Genomic DNA, 12,211 nt, shown 5'->3' with positions numbered 1-12,211 from the left:
AGGATGGATTATCTAAACGCTCCATTCTAGCCCCACATGGTACAGCTATTATTATTTAAAGATATATTGCACAAAGTAAGGTTTTGCTTTCGAGAAGCCTTTTGTGCCTTTAACAACTACCACCATTTTGGGAGTGAATGTGTTTGACTCCAGTGGCCTATGCTGACATTTAGAAGCCTCCCCAAACTCACAGAATACTGGAAAAGACCTTGAAAGCTCATCAAGTCCAGTTCCCTGCACTCACAGCAGGACCAAGCAGCATCTAGATCAGTAGTGGGCAAGATACGGCCTGCAGGCCAGCTCTGACCCACGGGCCACCCAATCCAGCCAACAGGCTGCCCTCCTCACCAGGACCCTCAGGCACAGAGCAGCCAGCCACTTCAGAACAACCCCATACCAGTTTAAGCAGGTGGTTGCTTCCTGTGGCTCTCTGCTCTGGGCCCTGGGAGAGGGAAAGGCTTTGTTGAAACTGGCCAATGGGAGCGGAGAGATTTTGCTGGGGGCACAGCAGTGCACAAAGTCTCCCCCTCCTCCTGGTTCCTAAAGCAGAGAGCAATAGGGAGCAGCCAGGCATTTTGAGCCCTCTGGGACCATGGCAGGCACCTTCCCACCACAGCCTGCCTCTGGGACCCCAGTCTTCTACCACCCCACAACTCCTTGCTGTAGGCCACCACCTCCTCCTGCCCCAGGTCACCACCCAAACCCTCTGCACCCAAATCCTCTCCTCCTCCAGGTCAGAACTCCCTCCCAGACACTGCACCCTTTCTTAAATTCCTCTCCCAGGCTAGAATCCTTTCCTGCACCTATACCCCCTGCCAGCCCCTGCACCCCAAAGCTCCTGCCCTAGATCACAACCCCCTCCTTCACCCAAACCCCACACCTCCTGCACTCCAGTCTCCTACCCTGAGCTCCTTTCTGCATGCAACCTCCATCCCAAACTCCACAGCCCCTCCATAGAAAAGTGCAGCCCTTACCACTTACCAAAATCTTAGATTGCCCCCCCCATCAAAAATTATTGATCTAGATCATCCCTGACATATTTAAGAGCAGGTTAGATAAACGTCTTCAATGATGGAGAGTCCATAACCTCCTTAGGCAATTTATTTCAGTGCTTAATCACCCTGACAGTAAACCTCCCTTGCTGCAATTTAAACTCATTACTTCTTGTTCCTATCAGGGGTTTAGGAGAATAATTTTTCTCCCTCTTAAGAACATAAGAACGGCCGTACTGGGTCAGACCAAAGGGCCATCTAGACCAGTAGCCTGTCTGCTGACAGTGGTCAGCACCAGGTGCTCCAGAGTGGGTGGACCGAAGACAATGATCAAGCAATTTGTCTCCTGTCATCCTTCTCCAGCCTCTGACAAACAGAGGCCAGGGACACCATTTCTATCCCCTGGCTAATAGACTAAACAAATCCAAATTTCAGTCTTTGGATCCAATTCTTTCAGTCTTCCCTCATAGGTCATGGTTTCTAGGCATTTAATAATTTTTGTTGCTCTTCTCTGGACCAATTTCTGCACATCTTTCCTGAAACATGATGCCCAGAACTGTACACAATTCTCCAGCTGAGGCTTTATATATATTTGCAACAATGTTATATTGTTGGCTCATATTTAGCTTGTGGTCCACTTAGATTCCTTCCTAGACAGTCATTTTCCATTTTGTATGTGTGAAACCAATTGTTCCTTCCTAAGTGGAGTACCTCCCATTTGTCCTTATTAAACTTCATCCTATTTACCTCAAACCATTTCCCCAGTTTGTCCAGATCATTTTAAAATTATAACACTATCCTCCAAAGCACTTGCAACCCCTCTCCGCTTGGTATCATCTTCAAACTTTATGGCTGCATCTAGACTGGCAAGTTTTTCCGCAAAAGCAGTTGCTTTTGCAGAAAAACTTGCCAGATGTCTACACTGGCAGCTTGAATTTCCGCAAGAACACTGACTTCCTACTTTCTGAAATCAGTGCTTCTTGCGGAAATACTATGCTGCTCCTGTTCTGGCAAAAGTCCTTTTGCGCAAAGCTTTTGCACAAAAAGGGCCAGTGTAGCCAGCTCAGATTTGTTTTGCGCAAAAAAGCCCCGATCGCGAAAATGGCTATCGGGGCTTTTTTCGCAAAAGCACATCTAGATTGGCACGGATACTTTTCTGCAAAAAGTGCTTTTGTGGAAAAGTGTCCATGCCAATCTAGAATAGTGATAGAAATGTAGCTGTGTTAGTTTGGTGTAGCTGAAACAAAATACAGGACTATGTAGCACTTTAAAGTGCTACATTGGCACGAACAAAATACAGGACTATCTAGACACTCTTTTCCGCAAATGCTTTTAATGGAAAAGTTTTCTGTTAAAAGCATTTGTGGAAAATCATGCCAGTCTAGACGTAGCCTATAAGTATACTTTCTATGCCATTAACTAGATCATTGGTGAAGCTATGCAACAGAACTAGTCCCAAAACATCCTTGTAGAACCCCACTTGTTATGCCTTTCATTGATAGCTCTGAGAATGGTATAACTGGTTGGATAACTGGTTGGATAACCAACCCTATTGTAGCTCCATCTATAAGAAGATCATGTGAAACTGTCAAATGCTTTACTAAAGACTAGGTATACCATGTCTACTACTTCACCCTTATCCACAAGCCTTCTGGATCCTATCAAAGAAAGCTATCACGTTGATTTGGCATGATTTCGTCTTTAGAAATCCATGCTGACTGATACTTACCACCTTATTTTCTTCCAAATGTTTGCAGATGGATTCCATAAGTATGCGTTTCAGTATCTTTCCTGGCACAGAAGTTAAGCCGAGTGGTCTGTAGTTTCCTGGGTTTTCCTTATTTCTCTTCTTACACGTGGGCACTGTTTGCTCTTTTCCAGTCTTCTGGAATCTCTCTTGTCTTCCATGACTTTTCAAAATTGATAGCTAATAATTCAGTTACCACCTATCAGCTCCTTGAATATTCTGGGCCCTCATGACTTGAAGACATCTATCTTTTCTAAGTAATTTTTCACTTGTTATTTTAACTTCTGAATGTACCACCTTTTCAGCATTCACTATATTAGATATCCAATCACCACCAACTTCTTGGTGAAAACCAGAACAAGGAAGTCATTAAGCACCTCTACCATCTCGATATTTTCTGTTATTGGTTTTCCCTCTTCACTGAGCAATGGGCCTACTCTGTCCTTGGTCTTCCTCTTGCTTCTAATATATCTGTAGAATGTTGTCTTGTTACTCGTTATGTCTCTAGCTAGAGTGGACTCATTTTGTGTCTTCACCTTTCTAATTTTGCCTCTGCTTACTTGAATTATTTGTTTAAATTCATCTTTGTAATTTGACCTAGTTCCACTTTTTATAGGGCTCCTTTTAGATTTTTAGATCATTCAAGATCTCCTGGTTAAGACAGGGTGGTCTCTGCCCATACTTCCTTTCATTTCTATGCAGTGGAATAGTTTGTTTTTAGGCCCTTTATAATGTCCCTTTGAAAAACTGTAAACTGTTTTCAATTGTTTTTCCTCTGTCTTGCATCCCATGCTTTCTGAGTTTGCTAAAGTCTGCCTTCTTGAAATCCATTGTCTTTCTTTAGATGTTCTCTTTTCTATCATTCCTCAGAATCCATGAACTCTATCATTTCATAGTCACTTTCACCTAAGCTACCTTCCACATTCAAATTCTCAACCAGTTCCTCCCTGTTTGTTAAAATCAAATCTGGAATAGCTTCCTCCCCTAGTAGTTTTCTCCACTTTCTGAAATACTAAATAATCTCCAATATATTCCAAGAACTTGTTGGATTATCTATGTATGCCCTGCTGTGTAATTTTCCCAACAGCTATCTGTATATTTGAAGTCCCATTACTACCAAGTCCTCTGCTTTGGATGATTTTGTTTAAAAAAGCCGCATCTACCTTTTCTTCCTGATTAGGTGGTGTGTAATAGACCTATATCATGACATCACCCTTGTTTTTTAACTTTAGCTGGAGACTCTCAATAAGTCTGTCTCCTATGTCCATCTCAATCTCAGTCCAAGAGTACACATTTTAATATACAAGGCAACACCTTTCTTTTTTCCTTGCCTATCTTTCCTGAACAAGCTGTACGAATATTAGAATAATAGAACACTAGAACTGGAAGGGACCTCGAAAGGTCATTGAGTCCAGTCCCCTGCCCTCATGGCAGGACCCAGTACCATCTAGACCATCCCTGATAGATGTCTATTTAACCTGCTCTTAATTATCTCCAGAGATGGAGATTCCACAACCTCCCTAGGCAATTTTATTTCAGTGTTTTTCCTAATGTCCAACACAAACTTTGCTTGCTGCAGTTTAAGCCCATTGTTTCTTGTCCTGTCATCAGAGGCCAAGAAGAACAGTTTTTCCTCCCTCCTCCTTGCAACACCTTTTTAGATACTTGAAAGCTATGTCATGTCCCCTCTCAATCTTCTCTTTTCTAAACTAAAAAAGCCCAATTCTTTCAGTCTTCTTTCATAGGTCATGTTCTCTACACCTTTAATCATTCTTGTTGCTCTTCTCTGGACCTTCTCCAATTTCTCCACATCTTTCTTGAAATGTGGTGCCCAGAACTGGGCACAATACTCCTAACTGAGTCCTAATCAGCGCAGAGTAGAGCGGAAGAATGACTTCTCGTGTCTTCCTCACAACACTCCTGTTTCAATCATATGTATTATCCCACCAAGTTTCTGTGATATCAGCTATATCAGTTTATTTTCTAGCATTTCAAGTTCTTTCTGTTTACTACCCATACTTCTTGCATTTGTATACATATAGCTAAGATACGGACTTGATTTTGCCCTTGTTTCTCCTTTATCCCTACTATTTCAGCCCACGTTCCTCCCTATTTCTGATCCATCTCTCAGATCTCCATGTTTTTCACTTACTTGTGGGCTTTGGTCACCTGCCCCATCAAACTCTTCCCACTGGTCCACTGATTTCTTCCATTAATCTCACTTTCCTAGGGTGAGATTTTTTTCAGAAGGGCTGAGCCTCATTTACTTAAGTCAAAGCCAAGTTAGACCAGTCCTGAGCATGTGTGGAACTCATTCCAACTGTCCAAGGAATAGCTTGACTCTCCCACGGGTAACACGGACAGTGCAGCGATCTTACAAAATCATTTTTGGTAGGCTATACTTGTGGCTTTAAGGAAATCTTTGGTTTTGAGTAGCTGATGGCACACATCCCATAACAGTGGTTTGCAAAGGAAATAAGTAGCTAAAATCCATGCTACTCCTTGATGAAGGATTTAACTCAGGGGTGAACGACCCTTTTTGTATGTTAAAAACTGAGGTATGATTGAGTATGCTAAGAAAATAGCTACTTTTTGAAAAGGCTGTATAGAAATGACCAAGTAGGGTAGCTTTTCAATGCACATCCTTAGAAGTCAATGTCTATCTGACCAATCACTCTCTTAACAAAGCTACACAGAATTCTCCGGTTACCTCACACACACCCCCAGTTCAGGCCCCAGATACCAGATTTTTAGCAGGAATACTTCAGAGTGTCTCATTTTCTCTAGACATTGCACTGGACAAGTGGTACTGTCTCTCCAAATGCAGACAGTTCCCAAACTGCATAATCTTTATAGAGCAAAATCAACACCTTGAATAGAACTAGAAGCCAGTACCATGACTAACTGGCAGTTAGTGCTGAAAAACAGAGGATGTGCTACACAAAGAGACCATCATGTTCCATATATGAAGCTCCAAAGGTAGCCTCATATGTGGCATATTGCTAGCACCTGAGGAACTTCAGTGAGGCCAGGGCCGGACTAAGGGGTGGGCGAGCCAGGCAGCTGCCCAAGTCGCCATCCTAGGGGGCGGTAAGACACCCCCAAGTTGACCCACGGGCACCTCTAGAGGTGGCCCATGGAACTCAGTAGAGCGGTGGCTGCTTCGCCCAGACGCATCCCACCTGCAGCCCCAGCTCCTGCCCTGAGACTCCGCAGCTCCCAAGGGGGGGTGAATTAAAGGTGAGGGCGCTGCTGGAGACTCAGTTTTTCTTCTGTCTAGCCCGCCCAGGCTCCTACCAGCCGATTGGGGCAGGGTTTTTCCCTTCCTCTGCTTCTCAGACTCAGCCCCCGTGGAGCATGATGCACCTGGGCTGAGCGCCATGACCAGCTGGCCGAGCAGCCGCTCCTCTTTCCTCCAGCTCAGCTGCCCTGCGCTCAGCCCGGGGAAGCTGTGCCGTGCTCCTGCTTTTCGGGAATCCTGTCCTCTTTTGCCCCAGCCCAGGTGCAGCATCCCCGGGCTGAACGTGGTGCAGCTGGGCTGCAGAGCAAAGAGAAGCGACTGCCCAGCCAGCTGGCCATGGCGCTGGCTCACTTGCCATGGCGCTGGCTCAACCCAGGTGCACCACACTCCACGTGAAGCAGAGGGAAAGCCCCCTATTGGCTGGAGCAGGGAGCCACCTCTGCTGAACACCGTGGCCAGCTGATCAGGCAGCTTCCCCTCTGAGCCTCCAGTCCAGCCCAGGTTGGAGCGATGCACCTGGATTTAAAACCACGGGCAGCTGGCAGGGCAGCAGCTCCTCTTTGGCTCAAGTCCAGCTGCCCCACGCTCAGCCCGGGGAGGCTGCACCGCACTCCAGCTAGACTGGGGAAAGAGGAAGGGCTTCCGGATCAGCTGGAGTGCGGTGCAGCCTCCCTGGGCTGAGCGCAGCCAGGGCAGCTGGGCTGGAGGAAGGAGCAGAGCTGCCTGGCCAGCTGGGCCATGATGGTGTTTAGCCTAGGTGAACCCTCCCCTGCAGGAGGGAGGAGTTGGCCCCCGAGGAGGCGCCCGCTGGGGCTTCCCTGCTCCATGGGGGAAGTGGGGAAAAGTCCTCGGAGGCAGGTGCAGGGGACTCCCTGCCCACACCTCAGAACCCTGTGCCCTTGCCCCCCACTAACACCGTGTCCCACTACTACATCACTTGCTCCCAGCAGCGCAGTTGGGGCCACATTAGTGGGACTTGGGGGTTTTTGGGAGGAGGTCTTTTTGCATCTCCCTTGTGTGGCCTCAACTGACTTCTCTGTGGGTCAGTGGCCCCTGACTCAAAAAGGTTCCCTGCCCTTCTTATAAATAAAGACAATGCAGAAACTTTGTGTTTGACCTATTTAAAAATGTGAAAAATGGCAGTCTTCTATTTAAAAATGAAGCCTGGCCAACAAACCCCCAATTGGGGCCAAGCCCTCATCTGGCCACAGCATTATAATACTCCTGTACCCCCCAGACCCTAGATCTGAGCCTATCATACACTTCTGCAACCCTCTGCCCTGAGCCCTTCACATACCCCAACCCAAATTCCTGCTCCCTCACATCCACAAGCCTGTGGCTTGCTTAGTAGCCCAACCATCTATCTGACCCCAACGCTCTCCAGATTGGAGCCCCCTCCCTGAGCCAGCATCCCCTTCACCTCCTCCTGCATCCAGATTTTCTCCCAGAGCTTGTGCCTCTCACCCCTTCCCGTACCCAAATCCCTCATTCCCACCCCAGAGCCTACACATCCTATCTCAACCCAATGAGGGTACAGTTAAAACTGCAGGGCTACGTCTAGACTGGCATGATTTTCCGCAAATGCTTTTAACGGAAAAGTTTCCGTTAAAAGCATTTGCGGAAAAGAGCGTCTAGATTGGCACGGATGCTTTTCCGCAATAGCACTTTTTGCGGAAAAGCGTTCATGCCAATCTAGACGCAGTTTTGCGCAAGAAAGCCCCGATCACCATTTTCGCCATCAGGGCTTTTTTGCGCAAAACAGTTTTCAGCTGTCTACACTGGCCCTTTTGCGCAAAAGGGCTCCAGAGTCTTTCACACAGCATCCCACTGGGGCTAAATATTTAAATAATCACTGGGCCAGAGAAAGACTTGGGGATTGTCTCCATGTAGAGCTCTGCGGCTGCATTGGTGTCACTCTGCTGCTGCAGCGCTTATGATGACAGGAAAGCATCTGCCAGTGGTGTACATACTCCACTGAGCCAAGAGACAGCTGTTCTATGGCTGGGAGGTCTTTTATCAACATAGCACTGTCTATCTGGAGAGTTCTCTTGGTATAACTACGTTTTTTTATGGGTGTGAATTTTTCCACAGCCTCGAGTGACAGATTTACTAACATAAACTGGTCAAGCTAACAAGGGCTTAGATATCACTGAACCACATCGTGAATCGGTCTGGAGCTTAGCTGGGAGTCCACACACCCTGAAGGAGGCTGCAGTGCACATGCCTAGAGGTGCAAAGGGAACTTTTACCCTGAAAAACCTTAGATGCTGAGCAAGTTTACATACCTATTGGATTCAGCAGGAGCTTTGAGGATCTCAGTGGAGCCAAAACTGGGACGTAGATGCCTAAATCCCAGGTGTCAGCACCTAAGTACCTTGGTGGGTCCCATTTCTAGCACCTTCTAGGTGGCACACAGTGAATCCCCCCCCCTTGTTTGTGTCTGCTTTTGTGGCTGATTTGCGTATATCTAGCTATATCCATTTGCTTCATAACAAGGAAAGATTTATAAGAAGTCTTGGCTTCCCAAGTATCCTGTCATGCTGCCCAGTTACATTGCGGTGGTTAGTATTATATGCAGTATATAACAGATGCCATAAAAGCATTCCAATTGCTATGAAAATGAACACAACCAGAATTCTGCATGACAGTCAAGGGTGACTAACGTGGTCAGAAAGAGGGGCTTGGCAATAGAGTGGACTATCACAGCTTGGCCGTGGGCACAGGCAGGACTACAAATCATACATTTCCTTCACAACACACCCAGTCTTCCAAGGTGCTGAGCACTCCTGGCTGCCACTGAAGTGAGTTCACGGTACTGAGCCTAAGTCAGGAGGCACCGGGGCCCAGCTGCTTAAGGGGATTTAACTGCCTGACTTCCTTTGAAATCCCCCTTTGAAGGATCAGGCCCATAACGAGAGGCGCTTTAGAAATAATTTAGGCCACGTCTCTACTTCCTGCAAGTTTGATGCTGCAGCATTGGTCTTCTAGAGTTCGATTTAGTGGTCTAGTAAAGACCTGCTAAATCAAACATGGAGGGTGCCCCTGTCGATGCCAAAACTTCTGCTCCTTGCGAAGAGTAAGGGAAGTCGACATGAGCATTTCTCCCATTGACCTCCCACTGTGAATACAACACTGAAGCTCGGCTTAAGGTACATCAACTCTGACTATCTTTTACACTGCTGGAATTGTGGACCTTAAGCCGACCTTCCACCTATACTGTGACAGGCAGAGAATAGTCAAAGTGATATCTAATCTCCAACTCTCTGACCCAGTGATTGTTTAAATATGGTGGCATGGTGTGCATGTGTGTGAATAACTATACTGAGGGACTCCTCAAAGATAAGCTGTTATAATAGTCCCTATCTTTCTCTGCTCTGGGGGGGGGGGGGGAGAAGGGCAAGCTTCATTTGATCTCCTTGCCCCCACCCCAAGCTTCAGCTCCTATTGGCCAGAAACAAGCGGCCAATGAGAACTGACCTCATACAATCTCTCAGTTCCTGTTGACTGAGATTGGCCTGGGAGACAGGGGCAGTGCAAGCCTCTTCCCCCATGTGGAGTTGAGAACCATGTGGAGGGTGCATCCTGTATTTTCAAGCTGTCTTGGGGCTGCAGCAGGCAAGGAGCCCAGCCTGCATTGGGGGTGCTGCAGGGCTGCTGGCGTAGGTACGCACCTCGCAGCCAGAGCCTGCCTCTGGCACCCCAGCACCTCCTGCATCTCAACTCCCTCTCCCAGGTCACCATCCAAGCCCTCTGCACCAAGTTACTACTCCCTCCCAAACCCTGTACCGCCTCCTACACCCATCTACCAGGCCAAAATCCTCTGCTACACCCAAGCACCCTCCCAGACCCTGCACCCCATTCTCCTGCCCCAGGTCAAAATCCCCTCCTTCACCCAAACACCCTCTCAGACCCCACACTGTCTCCTGCACTCCAGTCCCTTACCCCTTGCATGTTTCTGATCCCAACCTCCATCCTAGACCCCGCACTCCCTCCACAGAAAAGTGGACCTTGACCACTTAACCAAAATCTTGCTGTGCCCCCCCCACCAAAAGTTATTGCCCACCTCTGCCTCGCAAGGAAGTTTTGCTTTGTTGGCAGGAGAGTACTTTTTTTTAAGCACCTGTGAAGAACAAAAATTTTGCCAATCAATTGCAAATGTGGACAGTCTCTGAAGTGTTTGTAGCTCTGAACAAAACATTATGGTGGTTCTTTTAAAAGTTTACAGTTGAACAGTAACATAAATCAGCTTTGAAACTTTCTAGCCAGAAGTAATTTAAATGAAACAAGCACAGAAACAGTTTCCTTACCTTGTCAAATTTTTTTTTTTTAAAAGTTCCCTTTTATTTTTACTACTTTACATGAAAACAGAACTATACTGTGTTTGCTGGTCTCAGCTGCTGCCTATTGCATACTTCCAGTTCTAAAGGAGGTGTGTGGTTAACCAATCAGTTCATAACTATGGTGTTTGTAACTCTGAAGTTACACCATATTAGTCCAATCTTTGTTACCACAGTTCCAGCTGGTGCAAGTTGGTGTAGCCCTAACAAACAAAGCTATTCTTGAATGTTTAAACAGTTACTGAATGCCAAGTGCTTATACTGCCCTGCAAAAAGAGCATTTGTTTTAGCTTGTTTGTAATAAAAAATAAAAAAATAATCTCGATGAGCTATTCCAATATCAATTCACTGCACTTTAAAAGATTGTCCCAGATTGTTTCAACAACCCTTTCATTGTCTTTATTTTTTCACTCCAGGATCATTTTTGTTTTGATTAGACCTATATCATTAAGATGTACATTGTTTGTCAGTCAGTCCAGAGGACTGAACAAAAATTGTTTTGAAAATTCCTGCCGTGATTTTTGGTTTTGCTGATTTCCACAAACTCAGTTTTTAACTTTAATTACAAGCTTTTTATTATTATTATTAAGAAGCTAAGTCTGGTTTTATAATCCTACCGACTGACCTTTTTAAAACAGCTTTGCAGCATTTTCTTTTCCAGATGAAAAATAGAATGCTATTGGTGCCAAGTTATGTACAATGCTTTGCCACTGCAATGCTATTACTGGTGACTGAGCTCAGGGAATAAAACTGGAAAATGTAAATGTGTTGGAGCATGCACGGATTTATTTTCTTCAGTCTGTTGTTCAAATATTTAATTATCATTAGGATTAGCTGGGGGCAACTCTGACCGGTGGGTTGTGTATGTATAGGACTTACTACCCCTGGCTTCTGTTCCCTGCTGTTCCAGTGACTCACTGTGGGCATGTCTACACAGCAGGAAAGTCTCTGGGAAGTCTTCCGGAACTTCTTCCATATTCCATGACTTTTCAGAGAAAAAGCTAAGGGCTTAGATACCTCCTCAATCAGCAGCTTTTCATTAGGCCCTGGTGACTTGAAGACTCCTAACTTGGCTAAGTAATTTTTAACTTGTTATTTTCTATTTCAGCTTCTGAACCTACCCCATTTTCATTGGCGTTCACAAGGCATCCAATCACTACCAGCCTTCTTGGTGAAAACCAGAACAAAGAAGTCATTAAGCATATCTGTCATGTCTACATTTTTTGTTACTGTTTTTCCTCTTCATTGAGAAACATGCCTACCCTGACTTTGGTCTTCCTTTTGCTTCTAATATATTTGTAGAATGTTTTCTTGTTGCCCTTTAGGTCTCTAGATAGCTTGAGCTAGTTTTGTGCCTTTGTTTATACTAATCCTTTATAATATGACCTATGTTTTTCATTTTGTGGGACTCCTTTTTGATATTTAGATTATTCAAGTTCTCCTGGTTCAGTCAAGGTGGTCTTGCCATACTATCTTTCTTATGAAGTGGAATAGTTTGCTCTTATGCCTTAATGTCTCTAAAAAAATTGCCACATGTCTGTAGCTGTTTTTCCTCTTATACTTGCTTCCCATGGGATTTTACCCAACAACTCCCTGAGTTTGCTAAAGTCTGCCTTCTTGAACGCCATTGTCTTATTTTGCTGTTCTCTCTTCTACCATTCCTCAGAACCATGAGCTCTCTCATGTCATGATCACTTTTACTCAGCATGGTTGCCTCAGTTACATATCCAGAGGTTTCATATTCAGTTTGTGATTTCTCTATGAGGAGGGGGAAACTCTTTGAAGATGAAGATCTGACTATCTATGGCAATCATATCCTAGTATAACATATTGAAAAGGAAACAAGTGTATTGGCGGCCTCACAAAATGCCACAAGTGAGCCCACATGCTAAAT

General features: G+C 45.4%; 1 protein-coding gene across 1 annotated transcript in view; it reads left to right on the top strand.

Moving 5' to 3' along the window:
• The window catches only part of LIPG (lipase G, endothelial type), a 30,999-nt gene extending 19,400 nt beyond the window's left edge, over window positions 1-11,599 (top strand). Inside the window, exon 11 of the transcript XR_003086869.3 lies at window positions 11,426-11,599. The gene's annotated coding sequence lies outside the window, so the exon portion shown is untranslated. The remainder of the gene's footprint in view (window positions 1-11,425) is intronic.
• The last annotated feature ends 612 nt before the right edge of the window (window positions 11,600-12,211 follow it).

This window comes from Pelodiscus sinensis, chromosome 6, assembly GCF_052426305.1.
Source record: "Pelodiscus sinensis isolate ZL-2025 chromosome 6, ASM5242630v1, whole genome shotgun sequence".
Taxonomy (NCBI): Eukaryota; Metazoa; Chordata; order Testudines; family Trionychidae; genus Pelodiscus; species Pelodiscus sinensis.
This window is presented reverse-complemented; position numbering and strand designations above follow the sequence as displayed.